The 24000-nt window shown below is 36.3% G+C and overlaps 1 protein-coding gene across 1 annotated transcript in view; it reads left to right on the top strand.

Moving 5' to 3' along the window:
- KPNA4 (karyopherin alpha 4 (importin alpha 3)) overlaps positions 1 to 24000 on the top strand; it is a 59949-nt gene that overhangs the window by 789 nt on the left and 35160 nt on the right. The window lies entirely within an intron of this gene.

Raw genomic sequence — 24000 nt, 5'->3', positions numbered from 1 at the left:
GCTGCGGGAAGGAGGGCGGTGGGGGTGGGAGGGTAAGCGTGTGGCGACCGAGTGGGGCTCTGAACTTCCTCAGCGAGGCCCGAGGCGTCTCCACTTAAAGGCATTTTTTCTGGTCTTCCCGACTCCCGCTTTACCCCTGCCTCCCCCAATATCCAAACTACAGGACAACTTCTCCGTTGAAAAAAACACCCCCGGCGTGAGAGGCCATCCTGGTGATGCTAACAGTGCCTTCCAGCGGCCTGTGTTTTACTCTGGATATAGCTGATTCAAGATGTGGCTCACGGTGTGCCCTCTTCCAGGCAAAGGATACCCCTTATTTCAGCTTGTCCACAAATCTCTTTACCCCCTCCTGAGAGGAGACCACCAGCTGCATTCTTACATATAAAGTCCAAAGGGTTATACAAAGCTGTCATCCTCTAGTCTACAGTATCCTTTCCCTCCACCTGCTGGTGGTGGTAGTGGGGGATGGGGTGGGCTAGGGAATGGCACCATCACGTTTGATTATTTAAAAAAGAAAAAAAAAAATCATTGTCTTAGATACAGCTGTTCCCCAGATTGTCTACATGGGGCGTATGGTTTAAATACATACATTCACACACGCATACCCACACACCCCACTGAGATTTTTGATAGAAGACTTCTTCCCTTCAGCTTTAAGAGTTTAGATAAATAGATTTATTTTAATACTTCCCTTCTGCATCTTAATTACGAGTTTAGCTTTTAGGGAAAGTGGTCAAGCAGTATTTTTTATGTTGTTCCTCCGTATGTTTTCGTAATGAAATCTTCAACTTCCCATGACATTTCTGAACTTGAGTGTTTGCTTGACTGAAATATTTTTTGGGCTTTTTACAAAGCAGTTAATATTATCTTTAAAGTAGTTTATGCGTTTTAGTGGATTTCATAATTTGAGGGACTACAAAGAGTCCAGGGCTGTTAATTCTGTGGTTCTTTTAAGGTTAACATATTACCGTTGTGATCCCTTTTTTTAATGCAAGGATGTCACATCTTTATTGAGATAATTCGCATGCCATAAAAATGAGCTTCTTAAATAACAGTGATTTTTCAGTGAATTTACTTGTGGTGGTGAAAATGTTTTTTACTAATATGAATACTTAGAATGAGAAAAAATCACAAATGATAAAACTTAAAAACCGATAAGTACCACAAAATTACAGAATCCAGAAAAAGAGCAATTAGGTGCTTGACAGATCCCTATAACCCTTTTTTCCTCTACATTTCTGGCTTCATTTTTCTAGCAGCTTCATTGAGATGTAATTCACATGCCATACAATTCACCCACTTAAAGTGGCTTTTAGTGTATTCGCAGTTTTGCAGCCATCACCACAATCAATCTTAGAACATTTTCACCACGCCAAAAAGAAACCTGTACTCATTAACAGTCACTCTCCAATTCCCAACTACCCCAGCCCCAGGCAACCAGTTTTTTGTCTTCTTAGATTTGCCTATCCTGGACATTCCATATAAATGGAATTGTACAATTTGTGCTCTTTTGTAACTGACTTCTTTCACATAGTGTAATGTTTTCAAGGTTTATCCATGTCGTAACAAGATTGTATCAGTGTTTCATTCCTCCTTATGACCTAATGATCCTCCAGCTCATCGATATACCACAATTTATTTATCCATTCATCAGTTAATGAACATTTTCATTGTTTCCACTTTTTTAGCTATTTTACATAATACTGCTAAGAACATTTTTGTGTGGACGTATGTTTTATTTCTCTTGGCTATATGCCTAGGAATAGAATTGCTAGATCATATGGAAACTTACGTTCAACCTTTGGTGGAATTGCCAGACTTTCTGAAGTTATCTTTATTTTTTAAATTGATGTTTCCTTCTACCTCATATCTTTTAGCACTTTAGTCAAAATCAGATTAAGTGCTGAGGCTGTATTAGAAGAATATTGTGATGTGTGACTTTCAAAAAACAAGTATACATTGACATTAACGAGGGTTTTTTGTTTGTTTGTTTAGAAATTCATAGTGCCTTATGGTTGTCCTCTGGTGACTTTGATATCCTTTTGCATATATTAGGGGTAGGCATATTTTCACTTTTCCACCTAAGGAAATAACATATGACTCTAATGGAAAGTCCTACTTTGTCCACACTGTGACTTACTGAAAATCTCACATACTTGTAATGAGATAGAAACATTCTTTTTTATGTTTAGAGAACACTACAGTGGTCTATTTTGTGTATTTGTTACTTACATATATGCCGCATCTCTCTAAACACTTATCACCCTTTAGATATGGTTACTACATTGCATTACATAATGTGTGTAGAATACAGCAAATTCTAAGAAAATAATTGCTTTTTGATTTGGATCTTGTGATGACATCTATTTCATGGGAAGTCTTTGGAAAGAAGTATGGGCCAGTGCTGTCCAGTGAATTTAATTTAATCCAGTATATCCAAAATACCATTGCAACAACTAATTTGTGTAAAATAATTGAGACGTTTCATATTATTCCTTTCATACGTCCAAAATCCAGTTTGTATTTTACAGTTATGGCATACTTCCAGTTGGACTAGCTGCATTTCAAGTGCTTAATAGCCACATGTGGCTAGTGGCTACCTTACTGGAACAGCTGGGAGAGGTAATTGTAGCATATTTTGATCTAACAGTTTATTTGATTAGAAATGATGAAGAGTACAAAGTCCTAGAGTTTAGTTTAATTTGATCTCTAACTTTGTGTATGACCTTGGGGGAAATCGCTTAGTCTTATGGTTCTTTCATCTGTAAAACTAGAGGTACTTGACATCTGCTTCATGAGTGTTGTGAAGATTAATAGGTAATGTTAGGAAGATGCCTGGCAATTCTCTGAGCGTTTTATCACCTTCAGCTTTTCTGTTTGGGGGGAGGGAAGGGATTTAATAGGATTCAGTATAATTGATTCTCTTACTCCCTTATTTTCAGTGGCTGTTTTTTCTCTCTACTTGTATAACTTGTTACACTGAACAAAATAGAAAAAGGTTTTAATACAGAGACATGTAGTTGCTCATTGAAGGGCAGTTTAGACACACCAGATTAGTGATCCTTTTAAAGTTTTAATTTCTGAGTGTTGGAGTTGAAAGTTATTCATAGATTTCAATCTGATATTTGTTCCTACCATTCTGGCTCCTCTAAAATATGGTCATGTTAAGTTTCTTGAAGGACAAAAGCATCAAAGAAGGCATATGTTGAGTAACCATTTAAAATAATTTTCCAGAACTATCAGATGATACCCACCATGGCATGGCTGCTTCTTACAGTGTGGTTGAAGATCCCCAGTCTTAGTTTGAGAATAGTAACCATAGAAAAGAGGGTATGCAGTGCAACACAGGAAATGGGTAGTGACCAAACTTGAAATAAAAAATTTGTCAGGATAAAGTAAATTAAGCTCATATAGTTTATGTTTTTTAAAGTAGAAGGGAATTTTCTGGTAGATTTCCTAATAAACTTGCATACTTTTTATGAAAGTTCTGAGTGTCTGGGTTCAAATAGAGCATAAAATATAACTAGATCTTTTAAAAACACAACTTTAAGAAAACAACTTACCTTAAATATAAAAGAATATTAAAATGCTACATAATTAGAAACTTGTGATTACCCACACAAACACAAAGTATAAAGTCAGCTTGAACTTTTTTAAAAAAGGTGCTTGGTTGGCAAGAGTTTAATTGATCAGCTCTTTTGTTGTTTTGAAAGAGCCTTGGTGATTTGTTAAAGTGTACAGAGTGAAAAGCATTGTTAAGGTATTAAGTCTTGTTAACTTTTAGAGACTGATCTCTCTCACCACCAATCTTGGAACATATTTACTATACTTAAAATAACTACTGTCTAATTTTTCACATAATAGTCCAAGCATGTGACAGTATGAAATATCTGATAGAAATATAGTTAGGAATTAAATGATTGTTTTGGTGCTTCCTGCCAACTTTGCTGGTTTACAAGGTAGCCAGTTTGAGAATTGCTTCACTGATAGTTTTCTTGGAGATACCAAGATGCCCTTATTTTTCATAGTCACTAATATGTCAAATGAATATACAAGATTGGGAAGAATTGTAGGAGTGATTTAGATTTCAAAGAATGAAGTTATTTTAGAAAAAAAAAATGCATAGGTAGTTTTTAAACATTGATTTCTAATACCTGATAGTGGTTGTGGGTCCTTAAGATATTTTTAAATGTTTTCTGGAGCAGCATTCATCTATTTGAGGCCTGTAGTGATGAATGAAACAAAAGCATGTCATCAAATTTAACCTTGATTGTTGATTTTGGTACTTACTCGCTGTTTTAGTTTTGGAACAGAAGAGAGAAGTATGACTGAAGGGAACTTTTTAAGCACCCACTGTATATGCTTTTAACTGTATTCACATTTCTCTCAATCTTATAAATACTGAATTTAAAGAAGAAATTTTAAAGAAGAAACTTGTGCTTTTGATTTAATAAGATAACATTCAAGGGAATGATTTTAATTCAGGTGTGTCAGAGTCTGTTCTTTTTGTGTATACCATATTTACTCCATTTGACTTCTTTCAGCCTTAGTGCTGGTCTCAAATTTGATGAAAAGGTTTTATGTGAAAGCACTGAGCATAGTCCGTGCGGTATAATAGGTATTCAGTAAATGTTTTCTTTTTTTCTCAGAGGGTTCTTTGGAAATTGTGTGTCACTTGTGGACTTTCAAGCACTAGAAAACAGTTTTCTGTGCTTTTCATTTAGGTTTGGTAAAAGACAGCATTGGAGTTCTTCCTTTTTCTATAGTTAATATGAGAACTATCTTTATATTGGCACCTATAAAATAAGGACATTTTTCAAAACCAAAAATATGTAGTGAGAAGAATGGCCATGTTGAACCTTTTTTTCAGGTCTTAATGTTTGACTTAAGACAACTGAATTCTCATCTATTTCTGCAGTCAGTCTTTTGTAATACATGTTTTGGTCTAAGTGTGTGAAGAATATTCACCTTCACACAGACAGGCAGTTGAAGAAGGAAGGTATGTGTGTTTTCATAGGCTTTTCAGGATAATTATGGAGATTAAGTGATACTGCACCGTAATTCCACAAGAGGTAGTTTCTTAAAGATTAGTTGCAATGTAGAACCTAAAGCCATATGAGTGAACTTTTCTTACACTGTTACATTAAAATCTATTGGTCTGTCTTGCATTTCAGATGTAACTTTTACCCATCTTTTACTGATACTTTTTGTAACACCATGCATTGGATTATTTGGAAAATATTATGTCTTGAGTTATGCAGATCTTCCAAATGCTAACATATTTTTATTCAATAAAAAATTCATGATTGTTAACCACACAATTCAGAAAAATCTTAAGTATTGAGAATCTGTCAGGTTCACAGTAGTGGATACAAGTTTTCTAAAATTCTAACTTTCCCTTGGAAGCTCAATTTTTTTTTTTCTTTTTTTTTACCATGCCTTTGGGACAAGTTCAGAGGAAGCTGAAATTTTATCATTAGCAATAAATGCTGTAAATGGTTATCCTTGAAGCCCTAGACACACTTTGCTCATTTTTGTGAAAACATCTTCCAGCCATTAAGTCTGAATAACCATAATTTGTCTGTCAGTCGTCTTTTCAAGTAAAAATAGTGTTCCATGAAAAAAGTGGCTAAGTCAGTTCGCAACTCAGTTGCACAAGTACTTTTTCCTTGAGACAGTCTTCCTTCAGTAGAAGTTGGTATGCTGCAGAAGTGGCTTATATATAATCTCCATTTTTTTCACCAATTAGAAAAGGCCAACGTTTAATAAAAGTAATCATTTTTTACTGTTTCCTCAAGGATATTCTTAAGTGAGCTGACTTTTAAAAAAATTTTAGCTGTGAAATACAGTGACTACTATTGCATCTTGATGTCATTGCCTTAATTCATTCTAAAGCACCAGCAGTCTTACCTCTATGGCATCAATTCAAATGTTAATACACTTTTTTTTTTTTTTTAAGTATTAGTAGTATCATTAGGAAAATAGTTTTGACCCTGTCTACTCTCTGTAAAGGTCTCAGACCCACATAGGGGCCCATGGACCATACTTCGAGTACCACTCTCTTGGTTTATCATTGCTTCTTTTGCACATGAGTGTCACTTTTAATTAATACAGGCTCTTAAAAGGCCTTAGAGTATAGGGGTTAAAGGAACATGGACTGTGGAGTCACTTAGGTCTGGGTTTGAACTCCGGTTTCTCCACTTAATAATTATGGAGGCTAACTTAATTCTCTCTAAGCCTTTGAAATGCTTAACAGTGCCTAACATAAAGTACATGCGGAATAAATGGAACCTCTTACTGTTTCTGCCGACTTACGTAGTCAAACATTGCATCCAAGTAAACCCCTGTGTTCCATATCAAAATAACATTTTGCTTACAAAATTCCTCTTGTACCTCTATGTGCCATAATCCAAACCACATCACACAAATTGGGGAAGGCTTCCTATTCCCCTTATTTAACAGTCACCTGAAAGCCTGCTTTCTCCCACATACTTCAGCCAAATTGTCACGTATGTACTAGTTTATGACTTCATTTCTTTAATCCTGTGTTGTAAGTGGGTTACTTTATGTAGATTTTGTAACTGTTTTCTCAAAAGATTGTAAATATAATCAGAAAACAACTATAATTCACACTACTTAGCACCCAGAATGAAAATGATTTAAGGTCATAGATATTTGTTGGTAATACAAGATTAAGTTGATTATTAAAGATGCTAAACTTTGCCAGGCAGTGTTTCATGCCTGTAATTCCATGCTTTAGGAGGCTGAGGCAGGAAGATTGCTTGAGGCCAGGAGTTTGAGACCATCCTAGGCAATATAGTGAGACGTTGTCTCTACAAAAAATAAAAATAAAAAATTTAGCTGGGCGTGGTGGCACACACCTGTAGTCATACCTATTTGCGACGCTGAGGCAGGAGGATTGCTTGGGCCCAGGAAGTGGAGGCTGCAACGAACTGTGACCATGCCATTGCACTCCCACCTGGGTGACAAGAATGAGAGCTCATCTCCGATAGAAATTTTTAAATGCTGACTTATTTTCTATTACTGTTTATTCACTATTCGGACAAAATTTGATCACCTGTCATTTTTTCCCTAAATTTTTATTTACTTTAAACTTAATGTAAATTACGTTTTAATTAATGATGTATTTTGACAAACATGGAATTTTATGAATTTTTTTACTAACAAAAGTCGGAATCCTAAGATAGTGTGTTTTTTACTAGTTCAGTGTGGAATTGTCTAATATTAGAAGGTAAATCATACAGTCTATCTCAGTGTCCTGTTCTTTAATGAAAACTTTAGTTTGCACATATCTACTGTTTGTTTTTTAAAGTATGTCTTTCTGAACCCTTGAGGTAGGTGTTACATAAATTTATTCAGTTGAGTAGTTTTATCCTGAAAGATCAAATTAAGTGGTCTCTGCTTGGTTGTATTAAATGGCCCTGTCCTGTTGGCCACCTATTCTGTCTTTTCACACTGACTTTTTAGCCACTTTAAGCTGTTACTGGTTCAGAAAAACAAGCAAGATAATACCTTAAGATTTTCAAATAATTGTTACATCACTCCTGGTTCTTTAGTAGGTATGAAACCCAAATATTTTCTATCTCTCTTTAAAATTGTGCGGAGGGTTTGGTTCCTTGAGGCCGGGAGTTTGAGACCATCCTAGCCAGTATAGTGAGACCTTGTCTCTACAAAAAATAAAAAATTTAGCTGGGTGTGGTGGCACACACCTGTCATCCTACCTATTTAGGGTAGATTTGGTTCCTTATTTCACTTTTGAATATTATGTGGAGATGTTCATTTTTTTACAGATATATCTATAGAATTGGGTTCATTGTTGATCAGCTGTTATCAAACACCTTAAATTTGTTCACATTTTTTCTCTTAATGTCGTGAATAATTTTTCCCAATTTCCTTTTTATTCTCCAGCTTTAAAACAATGACAGTACAGGTTCAACGTCCAAATCCAAAAATCTGAAATCCACAGTGCTCCAAAATCTGAAACTTTAAGCACCTACGTGATGCTTAAAGGAAATGCTTATTGGAGCATACCAGATTTTGGATTAGGGATGCTCAATCTCTAAGTATTATGCAAACATTCTAAAATCCCCAAAAATCCAAAATCTGAAACACCTGTGTTCCCAAGCATTTCACATAAGGGATACTTAGTGATGAAAAGCTTAGTTAAGACCAATAAACAAATAAAAAATAGGATCCATCTCAGTCATTAGGGAAACACAGCCCTAAAGCATAATGAGATACCTCTTCACACCCACTAGGATGGCAGTATATAAAAAGATAGAGAATAACAGGTGTTGGTGAGGATGTGGAGAAAGTGGAACCCTCATACATGCCTGGTGGGAATGTAAAACGGTATGGCTGCTTTGGAATGCAGTTTGGCAATTCCTCAAAAAGTTAAACAGTTAACATGTGACCCAGCAGTTCTAATTAGATATAAATCCAGGAGAATTGAAAACATATGTCTGCACAAAAACTTGTAAATGAGTGTTCATAGCAGCATTATCCATAACAGCTAAAAGAAGGAAACAACCTGGCTGGGCACGGTGGCTCACACCTGTAATCCCAGCACTTTGGGAGGCCAAGGCGGTCCGGCTCACTGAGGTCAGGAGTTGGGAGACCAGCATGACCAACATGGAGAAACCCCATCTCTACTAAAAATACAAAATTAGCCAGGCGTGGTGGCACATGCCTGTAATCCCAGTTACCTGGGAGGCTGAGGCAGGAGAATCGCTTGATCCCGGGAGGTGGAGGTTGTGGTGAGCTGAGATCAGGCCATTGCACTCCAGCCTGGGCAACAAAAGCTCTCCATCTAAAAAAAAATAATAATTAAAAATAAATAAATAAAAGAAGGAAACAACCCAAATACCCATTAACTGATGAATGCATAAACGTAAGTATGGTATATACATACAATGGAGTATTGTTCCACTATAAAATGAAGTATAATAGTTCACCCTTAGCTGCAGTTTCAGTTACCTGCAGTCAACTGTGATCATAAACTAGGTGAATACGATACAATAAGATATTAGTATTTAGAGGGAAAGAGATCCCACATTCACAATTTTTTTACAATATATTGTTGTAATTGTTCCATTTTATTAGTAGTTATTAATCTCTTACTGTGCCTAATTGATAAAGTAAGTTTTATCATAGATATGTAGGCACAGGAAAAAACATACTACATGTAGAGTTCAGTACTATCTGCAGCTGCAGGCATCTACTGGGGTCTTGGAACACATCCTGTGCAGATAAGCGGGGGACTGTTGTACTGACACATGCAATGGTGTGGATGAACCTTGAAAAGGATGAACCTTGAAAACTGCCTAAAAGAAGGTAGTCACAAAAGATCACATTCTACAATTCCAATTATGTTTGAGAGGGTGTAGTAAATAAGTAAAATAAAAAACTCTTTTTCCTACACTGTCCTTTCACACAGTCAGCACAACACTTCTGACACCAGATGTATGGGGTTTTTCCCTACACACCAACTAAGTAGTCAGTTTTGCAACGGGCACCTGCTGGGTATCCACTGATTCAATTTAATTCTGACACTGTCTACCTGGAGATAACATCAGATTTCAGGTAGAGAGCTCAGTCCCATGGGAGTGTCCCCCACTTCAGATGGAATCACAAGCACAGGTTAAGGCTTGTGCCTCTGACTGACTGGCTATACATAGAGTTCACACTACCTGCTCCTTGGTTTCAATTATCTTGCTAGAATGGCTCACAGAACTCAGGGAAACACTTTCCTTATGTTTACTGATTTTTTTTTTTTATAAACGATATTACAAAGGATACAGATGAACAGCCAGATGTGGTATGCGGGAAGGGGCACTGAGTTTTCATGCTGTCTAGGCAACAGCATGTGTTGAGCTATCCAGAAGTTCTCAGAACCCAATTATTTTGAGTTTTTATGGAAACTTCATTGTGTGGGCATGATTGATTAAATCATTAACAATTGGTCATCAGCTTAACCTTCAGCCCCTTTTCCCTCCCCAGAGGTTGGAGGGTGGCGCTGAAAGTGCCAATTTTCTAGTCATGTCTTGGTCTTCCCAGTGATCAGCCCTCATCCTGAAACTATCTAGGGCCCCCCAGGCACCAGTCATCTCATTAGCCTTCAAAAGACACTCATCACTGCATAGATTTTAAGGTTTTTGGAAGTTGTATGTCTGGAAATGAGATGAAGACCAAATATTTAACAGTATCACAATATGAAATGTCCAGGATAGTCAAGTCCATAGAGACAAAATAAATTAGTGGTTGCCAGGGGTTGGGACAGAGGGAAAAGGGGGAATGATTGCTAGTGGGTGTGGGGCTGATTTTTGTGATGTTGAAAGTCATCTGGAGTTAGATGGTGATGTTCAATGCACAACTTTGTGAATGTACTAAAATAACTGAATTGTATACCTTAAATGGGTGAACTATATGGTATGTGAATTATATCTCAATAAAGATGTTATATTAATATTTAAAATGACAATAGAAAACGTAAGAGATGAGTGGGAGTTGTGAAACTTTCCACTGTTTGGGGGTCACAGTTGAACTCTAAGCAGCTCTTTTTCACTGACTTTCCCTTCTACCCTTCTTTGTATTGAATTCATTTGTTAAACAAATATTTATTCAGCATCTGTATTGGAGGTTCTATTGGAGGTTCTGCTGAGTTCCTATTCTCATGAAGTTTACATTCTAACAGGTCCAAATGTCTAAGATCTATCAGGCAGCCTTAAGCTGACACTATGGGTATATTCAGTCAGCATGAGCTAGATTCCTTATGTTTCTTTCCTAAACTCAAATTTACAGTGAGTACTATACCTTAATTTTGAAGAGAAAGAAAAGCCTAAATGTTTTGTGTCTGATATCTCCTTGAGATTTATGCAAAAGCTTAGTTTTTAACATGGGAACACCTAGGATTGTATCTCTTTAGCTATTTGCCATTAGGAAAGTTTAATAATAATTTTTTTCAGCCTCCATTTCTGCATCTGTAGAATTAAAATCCTATCTTAGTGGGGACTTGTTTTGAATTAGGCTTTTAAGAATTCAAGGAACACATCCTTATTCAGACTAGGTCAAGTAGGATGGGATGTTAGGAAAGTTCAGGGACCAGTTCTCATATTATCCAAGACATGTCAGGTAGGATTGTCTTGATGGTAGGTGTTCATGGATCTTCAGAGTTCTGCTCTGCCAGCTGCTAAGTCAGCTACTAAGTTTTATTTTCCCTAGCTACTGACTGTCTTAGTCTTTACGTAATTCTATGTTAAATTACTAAGATAGATAATCTGACTGAGCTAATAAGCTGTGCCCAAGCTGAAGCAGATTGTTTTTACTGCTGGCCTGTTTATGGATTGGCTTTTCCCGAGTCAGGTGCTTTCTTCCCAACTCCCACTACCAGTCTTCTGTGGTGTGAGGAGTATGGGGGTATCACATGAGAAGTAACATCATTTGACTGCTTCTTCAGGAGCACCCCTGGAAAGAGCAGTTTCTTTTAGACAGAGTTGTAAATATGACATTACTTTAGCTAATGTCCACCTCCGTTCTTTCTTTCCTGTTAACTTTCTACTCACTGTTGTAATCTGAGGCAAATCATTATTGTCTCATCTCCAGAGTGGTTACCTTGTTTTTGCAATTGCCTTTCTCCATTCCTAAAATAACCTGCATGTTTTTTAAAAATAATAATAAAGTAAATCAATTCTCACCTCTCCTGCTTCATTAGCTTCTCTCCACATTGAGCTTCCATACTCCTTACTGAGACCTCCAAGGCCATACCATATTTGGTCCTTGTCTACTTCTCCTCCCTCTCATTCTACTGTCTCTGTTAGTTGCTTATACTGTCAATCATTCTTCTTCTTTTAATTCCACTAACACATCAGTGGTATTTTCCTCTTCAGCCTTTCACACATGCTGCTCTGTCTGTGAGAATGCTTTCTCTTCCCCTCCTGTTCCTTTCTCTTCCCTTCATTTACATGGTTATTTCTCATCCTTTGAATCTCAGCTTCAAAGTCATTTACTCACCGAGCCCATCCCCTTGTTTTCCTTAAGAGCACTGATGATAATTTGTGTGTTTACTCAATGTTAGTTTCTCCCATCAGACTATAAGCTCCCTGAAACTTAATCTATTTTGTATACCACTATATTCTTAAGTCTCATCACAGAGCCTGGTATATAGTCAGCATTTAAGTAAATATTTGAGGGAATTAAATGAAAAAATTTTTAAAAGAAAACAGGAGTGTACTCTTGATTAGAATTAGTAACTAAATTAGAATTTTTATTTTTAAGGTTATCTTATGTATTCTTATATAAATTTATGGAGTACAAGTGCAGTTTTGTTATGTGTATAGACTGCGTAGTGATGAAGTCAGAATTTTTAGATCAATTATTTTTTTCTCTTGATAGAAGTAATGCATGATCATTTTAAAAACAATTTTTGGAAAAATTAAAATAATCTTTCATATTCTCACTGCTGTTAGTCTTTTGGATTGTTTCCTTTTTCATGTGTACATTTTTTTCAAACATATTTGAACTTAATTTGAATTCTCATGAGAGTAACTCGTTAGAATACAGCAAAGGTTTTCATCCTTGGCACTATTGACATTTTGGGCCAGATAATTTGTTGGGGGTGGGGGAGTGTCCTGTGCACTGTCGGATGTTTAGCATCATCTGTGGCCTCTACTTACTAGATGTCAGTAGCACATCCCACCCTCCTAGTTGTGACAACCAAGAATAGTCTTCAGAAATTACCAAATATGCCTTGTGTGGCAAACTCACCCCAGATGAGAACCATTAGAATGCAGTTACTTTGGTAAATTTCCCAGAACATCATTGCTATTTTCACTTCTCCACCCAAAAACTTAAGAGGCACTGAGAAGTTCTTAATTAGCTAGGCATTTCAGGCTCTCAATTTGATTTAACAGGTATTTGAGTGTTTGCTGCATAAATGCTAGTAAAGGTATAAAAGTGAAATTACTTGTCCAAATTCTTACCTTTTTAGTTGATAATTCCCCCATCCAACTAACTTCATCTCTGACTCTCTACTTCAGGCTAGTGAACCCACCTCACGTTTAACATTCAGTTCTGCTTTTTCTGCATTTGCTTTTGCTGGGTCTCTCCTGGAAACACCTTCTAGTCTCCCCTTTACCTTGCCGTTTCTTATTTATGCTTCCAGGTTGAACTTAAACCTCCACAACTCAGTTAAGTTTTCACTAATCACATCAATTCATATGAATCTTCCCTTTACTGAACTCTTAGAGCAGTTATTTATGTACCTATATTTGGGTATTTTCTCCTGTAAGACAGTGTTTTTACTTTTTATATGTTTTTGTAGAGAAAAGAGTATTGCAAAAGGATATGTATGGCCTTGTATGCCAATAACTTGGATAACCTAGATGAAATGGATAAATTCCTAAAACACATAACCTGTCAATACTGAATCATGAAGTAGTAAATCTGACTAGACCTGTAAGTAGTAAGGAGATTGAAACAGTAATTTTAAAATCTTCCAACAAAGAAAAGCCCAGGATCATTGGCTTCACTGGTGAATTCTACCAAACATTTAAAGAAGAATTGATATCAGTCCTGCTCAGACTCTTTCAAAAAATGGAAGAGTTCCAAACTCAAGGTCAGCCCTACCCTGATACTAAAACCAGAGAAAGACCTTATAAGAAAACAAAACTACAAGCCAGTATCCTTGAGGAAAATGGATGCAAAAATCCTAACAGAATACTAGTGCACCAAATCCATTAGCACATTAAAAGGATCACATACCATGACCAAGTGGAATTTATGCCTGGGGTGCAAGGATGGTTCAACATAGGAAAATCAGTATGATACACCACATTAACTGACTGAAGGACAAAAATGACCCCGTCATACCAGTTGATGGAGGAAAAGTTCAGTGCCAACCTTTGACAAAATTCAGTGCCCTTTCATGGTAAAAACACTCAAACTAGGAATAGAAGGAAATTATCTCAACATAATAAGGGCCATATATGAAAAGCCCACAGCAAACAACATATTCAGTGATGAAAAACTGAAAGCTTTTCCTGTAAGATCAGAAATAAGGCAGTGGCATTGTGTACTGATTCATGCATATAATTCCAGTGCTTTGGAAGGAGGCCTACGTGGGAGGATCACTTGAGCCCAGGAGTTCGAGAGCAGCCTGGGCAATATAGCAAGACCCTGTCTCTACAAAGAAGAAATAAAATAAAAACTATCCAGGCATGCTGGCATGCACATGGAGTCCCAGCTACTTAGAAGGCTGAGGAGGGAAGATTGCTTGAGCCCAGGATTTTGAGACTGAAGTGACTGCCACTGCACTGCAGCCTGGGCAACAGAGTAAGACTCTTTAAAACAAACAAGGATGCTCACCCTTGGCACTTCTCTTCAAAATAGTACTGAAAATGCTAGCTTGAGCAGTTGGGCAAGAAAAAGAAATGAAAGACATCCAAATCTATAACAAAGATGTAAAATTATCTCTGTTCACAGATGACACAATCACACTGAAGATTCCACAAAAATGATTAGAACTAATAAATTCAGCAAAGTTGCAGGATACAAAATCAACATAGAAAACAGCTGTGTTTCTATACACTAACAGTGGACAATCTGAAAAGGGAATTAAGAAAATCTCATTTCCAATAGTGTCAAAAAAAAAAAAACTTAGGGATAAACCTAACCAAATAAAAGAAAGGCTTGTATGCAAAACATTGCTGAAAGAAACAAACACAAATGGAAAAAAATCCAGTGTTCATGGAAAACTTAATATTGTTAAAATGTCCGTGATACCCAAAGCAGTCTAAATATTCCATTGCAAGCCCTATCGAAATCATAGCAGCATTTTTTACAGAAATAGAAAAGCAGCCTTAAAATTCATAAGGTACCACAAGGACTCTGAATATCCAAAACAATCTTTAGAAAGAACAGGCCTGGAGACCTCATGCTTCCAGACTGAAAGACATATTACAGAGCTACTGTAGTCAAGTCAGTATGGTACTGGCGTAAAGACATAAACAGTGGAACAGAATAGAGAGCCCAGAAATAAACCCCTGCATATTCAGGCAAATGATCTTCAACAAACATACCAAGACTACACATTGGAGAAAGGATAGTCCTTTAACAAATGGTGCTGGGAAAACTTGATATCCACCGTGCAAAAGACTGAAATTGGACCCTTGTACTATATACAAAAATCAACTCAAAATGGATAAAAGACTTAAACATAAGATCTGAAACTGGTAAACTGGAAGAAAATAGAGAAAGTTTTACAACTTTGGTCTTGGCACTGATTTCTTGGACAAGACGCTTCAAAGCTATAGAAGCAAAAATAGACAAATGGAACAACATCAAACTGAAAAGTTGATGTGCCGCCAAGGAAACAATCGAGCGAAAAGACAACCTGCAGAATGTGAGAAAATATTTGCAAATGATATATCTGATAAAGGATTAGTATCCAGAATATATGAAGAACTCCTAAAACTCAACAATAGCAAAAATCCTATTTTAAAATGTTCAAAAGGCTTGAAAAGATGTTTCTCTAAGGAAGATAAAATAGCCAATAAGCACATGAAAAGATGCTCAACATCAGTAATCATTAGGGAAATGTAGATCAAAACAACTATACCATCTCCCACCCATTAAGATGACTACTATAAAAATAACAAAAATAAAATAACTGTTGGTGAAGATGTGGAGAATTCAGAATCCTGTGTGTTATCGGTGAGAATGTAGAATGGTGAGGCTACTATGAAAAACAGAATGGTGGTTCCCAAAAAGTGAAAAATAGAATTATTATATGACCCAGCAATTCCACTTCTGGGTATATATCCAGATGAATTTAAAGCAGTAACTAAGATAGTTGTACACTCTAGTTTATAGTAGCAGCATTTGCAGTATCCAAAAGGTGGAAGCAAAAGGTTATTTAATGTATAAAATAAATAAAATGTGTATGTACATACAGTGGAATATTATTTAGACTTGAAAAGGCAGGAAATTCTGACTCATTACAACATGGTGAACCATAAGCGTTATGCTAAGTGAAATAAGCCAGTCACACACACAAAAAAATACTGTATAATTCCACTTATACAAGGTACCTAGAATAGGCAAATGCGTAGAAACAGGAAGAGGAATGATGGTTGCCAGGGGTAGAGGGAAGGAGATAGGGAGTTGTTTAATGAATGTAGTGTTTCGTTTTTGCAAGACCAGGATAGTTTTGGGAGATATGATGCACAACAGTACGAACATTCTTAATGCTACTGAACTCAGGTAAGGCTTATGTGTTTTTTACTACAGTTTTTCTTAAATTTCTAAATTTTAAAGTGGTTAAGATAGTACATTTTATTGTTATGTATATTTTACCACCACCACCACCACCAACAACAACAAAAAAACCAGAGCACTAACATCATCACATGCCAGTGAGGATGTGGAGCAGCAGGAACTCTGATTCATTGTTGGTTGGGAAGGCAAAATGGTGCAGTCACTTTGAGAGGCAGTATAAAACTGAACATACTCATGCCATATGACCCAGCAATAGCACTCCTTGGTAATTACCCAAATGAGTTCAAAACTTAGGTCCACACAGAGCAGCTTTATTCATAATTGCCAAAACTTGGAAGCAACTAAAATGTCCTTCAGTAGGTAAATGGATAAATTGTGGTATATCCAGACAGTGGCCTATTAGTTAGTGCTAAGAAGAAATGAGCTATTAAGCCATGAAACGGTGTGGAGAATCTTAAATGCATATTGCTAAAAGAAACAAGACAAACTGAAAGACTATATACTTCCAACTATCTGACATTCTTTAAAAGGTAAAACTATAGAGACAGTAAAAAGATCAGTAGTAATATAAAAGCTTGGGTTCTAGTGACCTTCTTAATTTGGGTATATCTCGTTTCTTCTCTTACTCTTCCTCGGTAATTTTTCCCAGTGTCTTTTCCCATGAGTTGAGTTTTCTTCAAGTCACTCAAACAATTTGTGAAATTTTATTTCTTCTGTTAAGGATTCAAAGTTTTTTGTTTTTTGAGACAAAGTCTTTCTCTGTCACCCAAGCTGGAGTGCACTGGCATGATCTTTGCAGGGGGTTTGAAGAGAAGTGATCATTCTTGGTAGCATTTGATCAATTCCCTTATAACCCATTAATCCTAGAATACCTTCCCTTGTGCTCATATAAAACATATATGTGCTTGTTTACTAGAGTAGATTTATTTATAGGTTGTCCTCAGTTGCCTTCTATAAGTGATTCTGAAAGTTTGTCTTGCAGTGTTTCCCATCCCTGAGAGGTTATATGTGTCTCACCAAGCCTATGGTCGTTTCTAAACTTTTTTCTTTCCCTGTCAAACACCATCTCTTTGCCAGTGCACATGTATACATGAACACACACACACACACAGTTTGGTAATTGTCTCTGCTATCAAAACTAGCTATTGAAAGGTCAAGGAGGCTGGGCACAGTGCTCATGCCTGTAATCCCAGCACTTTGGGAGGCAGGTGAATCACCTGAGGTCAGGAGTTCAGGACCAGCCTGGCCAATGGGATGAAACCCCATCTCTACTAAAAATACAAAAAAAATTAGCTGGGTGTGGTGGGTGGCGGACGCCTGTAATCCCAGATACTCAGGAGGCTGAGGCAAGAGAATCGCTTGAACCCAGGAGGTGGAGGTTGCAGTGAGCTGAGATTGCGCCATTGCACTCCAGCCTGGGCAGCAAGAGCAAAACTCCATCTCAGGGAAAAGAAAAGGAAAGGTCAAGGATTCACATGTCCTTTTGGCATGATACGAAAACACCAAGCAACTGTACCAGAGCCACAAAGTAGCTCTTTATTGTTTATAATTTTGAGTTACGACTTTTTCATGATTCTTAGCATAGAAACTACATTGCCATGCATAGTAACTACAAATGACAATTACATACTTTTTGACATTGTTTTCTAAAGTTGAATAAATTGGCTGGGTATGGTGGCTCACACTTGTAATTCTAGCACTTTGGGAGGCCGAGGTGGATGATTCACTTGAGGTCAGGAGTTTGAGACCAGCCTGACCAACATGGTGAAACCCTGTCTCTGCCAAAAATACAAAAATTAGCCATACTTGGTGGTGCACACTTGTAGTCCCAGATACTCCAGGCAGGAGAATGACTTGAACCCAGCAAGCTGAGGTTACAGTGAGCCGAGGTTGCACCACTGCACTCCAGCCTGGGCGACAGAGTGAGATTCTGTCTCAGGAAAAAAAAAAAAAAAGATACAGTTTTTGAGGTGTAAAAGATCTTAGGGATCTATCGAATTATCTTTACAAGTGAAGGAATTAATACCCATAAAGGTCATGACTTGCCTATGATTTCATTAAAGGTAGAACTGGGACTAGTAGCCATATGCTAGTAGAGTAGTATAATCATATACTAGGAAACCATCTTGGGAGATGTATGCATTTATTTTCTCTTCTATCATATGTCATCTCTTGCAAAAGATAGATGAATATAGAGAACTCTGGAAATTCAGATTTTTTCCTTCTTTATTTTGTAACTTTTCCAAATAGATATGTATAACTTTTTAATTTAATACATGTTCCTATTGTTTGAATGTTGAAGAGATAGTGCAACTCTAATTCCATTCTTTGGAGTTAACACCTAAGAGTTTCTTACATTTTGGCAATTTTAAAAAATTATATTTATGTACTAATAAATTTTCAATGCTTACAGTTTAGATATGGATCATTTTAAAGTATGGTATCTATAGACTAGAATTAGTTCTTAATATTGCTCCAATAGCTTGCCTAGATTAAGTCTGGCCTCCTACACTCAATGTATTTTCAAACTCTTCTTTCTTATGCTCAGTGTCCATTAATCTTACCACTTCTTGAAGAGATAAGAACTTGATTCTGCTTGGGAAGGCTTTTGCTCATCTCTAGTAGAACTTCAGGCCTTCAATACTAGTATTAATAAGTGCTACCTCTGAGAAATAAATCTACAGATTGAAAATTTGAACTAAACTTACTTCTTAAATGAACTTTTCTAAATGAAGGATTTTAATATGGGTTTTTATCCTTAGGAGATATTAATGATTGACCCACTTGAGTAAGCATTTAACAGTGTTAGGCATTTAAAATTTCCCTTTTATTGTCATAATGTAATTTATTTGCAAATTACATGCAGTTTGCCAACATAAATACTATTTGACAAAGGCATGATTAAGCACCATGATGGCTGCTGCTGCAGAGAGAGAAAAACAAGAATAGGAAAACATACTTTTCTAGTTACGCTATTTTAACTTTTGGTTCGCCATGTAATCGGGTTGAACAACTGTTTTACCTACCAAATGTGTTTGGGTTGTGATGATAATTTGGGTTGAAATCACCAGTAACTCACTTTTCTCTGGAAGGTGTAGCTTAGCTTTATGTTATGTGATTGATCTGTCTCCTTGCCTACCTGTTCATTTCTGCCTTCTGGTATTCTTCAGCAGATTCCACACAGGCCATCTTTCATAGTTCTTCTTTTTGTACATGCTGTATTTTCTACCTGGAATGCCTTTCTCTAAATGGATTGCCGTTCAGTCTTGAAAATTAAGCTTATATGTTACCTTTAGTAATTACCCTCTTTACTGTCAGAGCACCTTGTGTGCATGTTATTAATACATGTATTAAATAAGTACATTCAAGTAACATGTTTAGAATGGTGTTTGGCACTTGCTATTTGCTAAGTTTGGGCCTTATTACTATTTTACTAAATTATGTTTCTGTATCATAAGAGTGCTACCTCCTTTAGGGCATAGCTATGCAGTGTCTGGTCCATCTTTGTATTTCTAATGCTTGGCAAATCGGTGATTAATAAATGTTTGAATGAATGCTTTCCAGAAGGCTCTAAATTAGTAATATACTTACTGTTAACTCATGTTGGGGAGGGAAGGTGTGTGTGTATAACTTTTAAAAACCACTTTATTACCTATCGTAAAATTCACCAATTTTAAGTGCAGAATTCAATGATATTTAGTAAATTTTCGTAGTTGTGCAACCATTATCACAATTCAGTTTTAGAATATATCCTAGTTACCACACAGAAGATCTCTCATGCCTGTATAAATTTTTTAATTCTTAATTTTCTTTTTGTAGTGCTGTTACCTAAGTATTAACCTTCCTAAGGTATCAGTGAAAGTCAGACTGGGTGAAATAAAAACAAGGCATTATATTTCTTATCTTTGTATTGTTAGAAAGAATTTTCTTTAAACTTTTTCTCTAGTGAGATTGAGTCCTAACTAAATCCCAACTTTGCTCAAGAAAATTTAAAATATCCAAAATTATACAGTAATTACTATATCATATTTTAAATTAACAATTTTTAGGACTTTAAAGAAAAACCATGTGTTGGTAAAACTGACTTGAAAATTAGCAGGAATCAAGTAGCCACTAATTGTAAATTAAGTAGCAATTAAGTGGAAAGAAAATAGTAGAATCTACACCTCATTAAAGCAGGGAAAGTGTTTAATCCCTAGTGCTTAACACAGTGATGGATGCATAGTAAATATTCGTTAAGTACACAAACTGCATTCCTTTTAAATAGAACTAGCATTCTGTTTTGACTTGTTTGAAATTTTTTGTCAACTTCTTATCCCCTTTTGCCTGAATTTATAATTTTATAACTGTCTAACAAGCAAAGAAATATAAAATATCTGAGTGATCTGCCTAAACTCTATCCAACTCCTCTGAGAAAATAGCAGCGGCAGTCCTCAACCTCCCCCACTTACAGTCTTTGTCCTTTATATAGCTCTTTGGCCTATACCTAAGCCTTTGGCCAGTTTGTCAGCTTTTTGGAATTCTAATTGACACCACTGCTTACTGCATCATGTAGTATACAAAACCTGTTCTTTAAGGACAGGCTTAGAAGTCTTATATACCCCTTTCATGGGGTCCCAAAGAACAACTATTGTTTGCTGTAAAAAACATGGCAAAATGCTGCCAGGCTGTGGTGCATAGGGTTTCTCTACCAGTTCGTTCATTCTCTGCCTTGGAGAGGAAAAGAAACTCTTGCTGTATAATAAAGGGATTGTCAAATCTTATTTTGCAAAGTTTCTGTGAAAGTGGTAATAGCCTGGTCTTACATTGTTACTACAGTGTTAAGTTGTTTTGATAAATATTAGTAGTTTCAAATTATTGAAAAACCTCCAGATTTTGTTGTAACAAATGAGTATCAAGTAAAAAGAAAAAACAGAAAATTTTTCGGGCTGGGTGCAGTGGCTCACACCTGTAATCCCAGCATTTTGGGAAGCCAAGACAGGCGGATCACGAGGTCAAGAATTCAAGACCAGCCTGGCTAACACCGTGAAACCCAGTCTCTACTAAAAATACAAAAAATTAACCGGGCATGGTGACATGCGCCTGTAGTCTCAGCTACTCAGGAGGCTGAGGCAGGAGAATCGCTTGAACCTGGAAGGCAAAGGTGGCAGTGAGCTGAGATCCTCGTACTGTACTCCAGCCTGGGCGACAAAGTGAGAATCCATCTCAAAAAAAAAAAGAAAAGAAAATTTTTCGTAAATCTCCAGATTTAATAAATATGTAATATAATGGGAGAAAATTTTTTGGGATAAACAAAACGTTTATGTAAATATGCAGTATGTAGTTGTTTGGGATTTATTTATTAGTTAGCTCTAATGAAAAGAAGTTAAAGCCCATTGTACCTTAATCTTGCTACTTTAGATGAAGTGATTGCTAATAAAAACTTTCCTTAAACTGGAAATACCCCATCCCTCAGAAGTCTATTTATTTGTTGAACAGTCTTAAGTCATGCATCCTACAGATATTATTTTCTGTGCCTGAGACATAGGTCATAGTTTTTTGTTGTTAGAATAGCTTATTGATTTCATATTGTGATAATTATGCAAAGCTCATTGTGTTGGTAATAGTACTTTTGCTTTAGTGTGAACGATTGGCTCTCCAATTCACTTGAACTCTGACTTCGAGAAGTGTAGAAAACAATATGGCTTGGTGGTTAAGTGGCTTTGTGTGAGACTGGGTTGTAATCCTAGCCAGCTTTGGACAAGCAATTTATCTTCTCTAAGTCTCAGTTTTCTTATTTTTAAAAAGAAATAAAGGATTATTTTATTCTTACCTCATAAGGCTATAATGATTAAATGAGATAGATGTTAACACCTACTGTAGTATTTAGCTAATTATTTTTACTCATTTTGCAGTCTATTTTATTATTTTAAAGTTGACTCTTGGTGTTTTAAAAATATCTGTACCAAATACAGTTACATGGTATATTAGAAAGTGATAAATGGTATAGAGATAAATAAGGCAGGGAAGAGAGAGAGAAAGAGAAAGAGAAAGTACCCAAATGGAGAGTTGGCAGATGGTCAGGAAGGGAAAAGCCTTCCCATAGAGATAAGGGACTGAGCACTGCAGGTAGTAGGGGAAGTGCTTTCCAAACTGAGGAAATAGCAGCAGCAATAATAATAAGTTAACACACACACTGCTGTGTACCAGGGACAGTTTAAGTACTTTACATATTTTAGCTGATTTAATCCTTAACAGCAGTCCTATGAAGAAGGTGTTTTTACTATCCCAATTTTATAGATAAGGAAACTGAAGTACAAAGAGCTAGTAAGTAGTATGGCTAAAAAAAATTGAACCCGGGCAGTTTGACTCTGGAGACCGTCTTCTGAGAAGTTACTATATAGTGTATTAGTTAAGGCCTTGCAACAAGAGACTTTCCAGTTTGTTCAAGAAATAGCAAAGTTGGTGTGAGTACAGCAGAATGAGATAGATAGGAGCTAAGATCCAAACGGTGGTATTTGGGGAGGGAATGAGGTGGGAAGATTTGATTGGACGTAAGCCATTGTGAAGACTGGGCTTTTAAGTCCAAAGTGGAGCCTTTGGATATTTTTGAACAGGAGGATGATATGATCTGACTTTTGGAAAATATTTTTTACTGAGTCCTTGGACCTTTCCTTCCTTGGAGTCTATGGGTAGAATTCAGGAGGGTCCCTGAAATTTAGAAGAGATTACATCTTTATTTTCACTAACTTATAACTGAAACAATGTTTCCTTCACTTAATGTAGCCAGTTAACCATAGTAATATTAGAATTACCTGTGACTTTGTTACCACCAATAAAAATCACCTCGTTGTTGCATTTATGGTCATCATTACTTTGAAATTATAGTAGTAATTAGACCTACTGCTAAGATCCCATTTAATGTGATAATAAAGAAGCACTTACACTTTTGTTTTTATATTTACAGCTCTTTTTTTTACATCTATGTATCAAGGTAGTTTCCTTTGTAACTACATATATAGTGTGTGTGTGTATTTAAAAACACTATTTGAGAAGGTGTCCATTGATTATACCAGACTGCCAGAGGAGTCCATGGCACATAAAAATTAAGACTCCTTATGAGTCCTATGAGGATTACTCTGGTTGCTGTCATTATGATAGACTCCGGAGGAAGATAGAGGGCAAGAGCAGGAGGGCTACATGTTAGGAGACTTTTGCAGTTATCTAGTTGAGAGATAATGGTAAGTTGACCCAGAATAGTAGCAGAGGAGGCAGTGATCTGTGTTTGGATTGTATGTTTTGAAGGTTGAACCAACAGGATTTGCTAACAGATTGAATATGTAATGTAAGAGAAAAAAAATCAAGGATGGCTCCAAGGTTTTTGGTCTTTGCAGCTGCGAGGATGGAATTACCATTTGCTGAGATGGGGGGTGGAGTATGTTAAAGATCAGAAGTTCAGTTTTGGATTTAGGTTTGTGATATTTATTAGACATCTAATACGACTTTCTGAATTGTTACCGCTACATAATACACAGTCATTAGAAAGAATAAGGTGAACCTGTATGTGAAAACAGATTGAACTTATATTGTTTCTGAACATTTGAATGTTTTACAGTGAGCACACATCCCTATAGTAAGTAATTTTAAAAATGAGAAAAATATATTTGAAAACAAAAGAATGGCCACTGTGTGTCATAGAATAATTGTGTGGCCATGAAAAATAATGAA

The sequence above is a fragment of the Colobus angolensis genome, unplaced genomic scaffold (assembly GCF_000951035.1).
Source record: "Colobus angolensis palliatus isolate OR3802 unplaced genomic scaffold, Cang.pa_1.0 Scaffold48, whole genome shotgun sequence".
NCBI classification, from domain to species: Eukaryota; Metazoa; Chordata; class Mammalia; order Primates; family Cercopithecidae; genus Colobus; species Colobus angolensis.
This window is presented reverse-complemented; position numbering and strand designations above follow the sequence as displayed.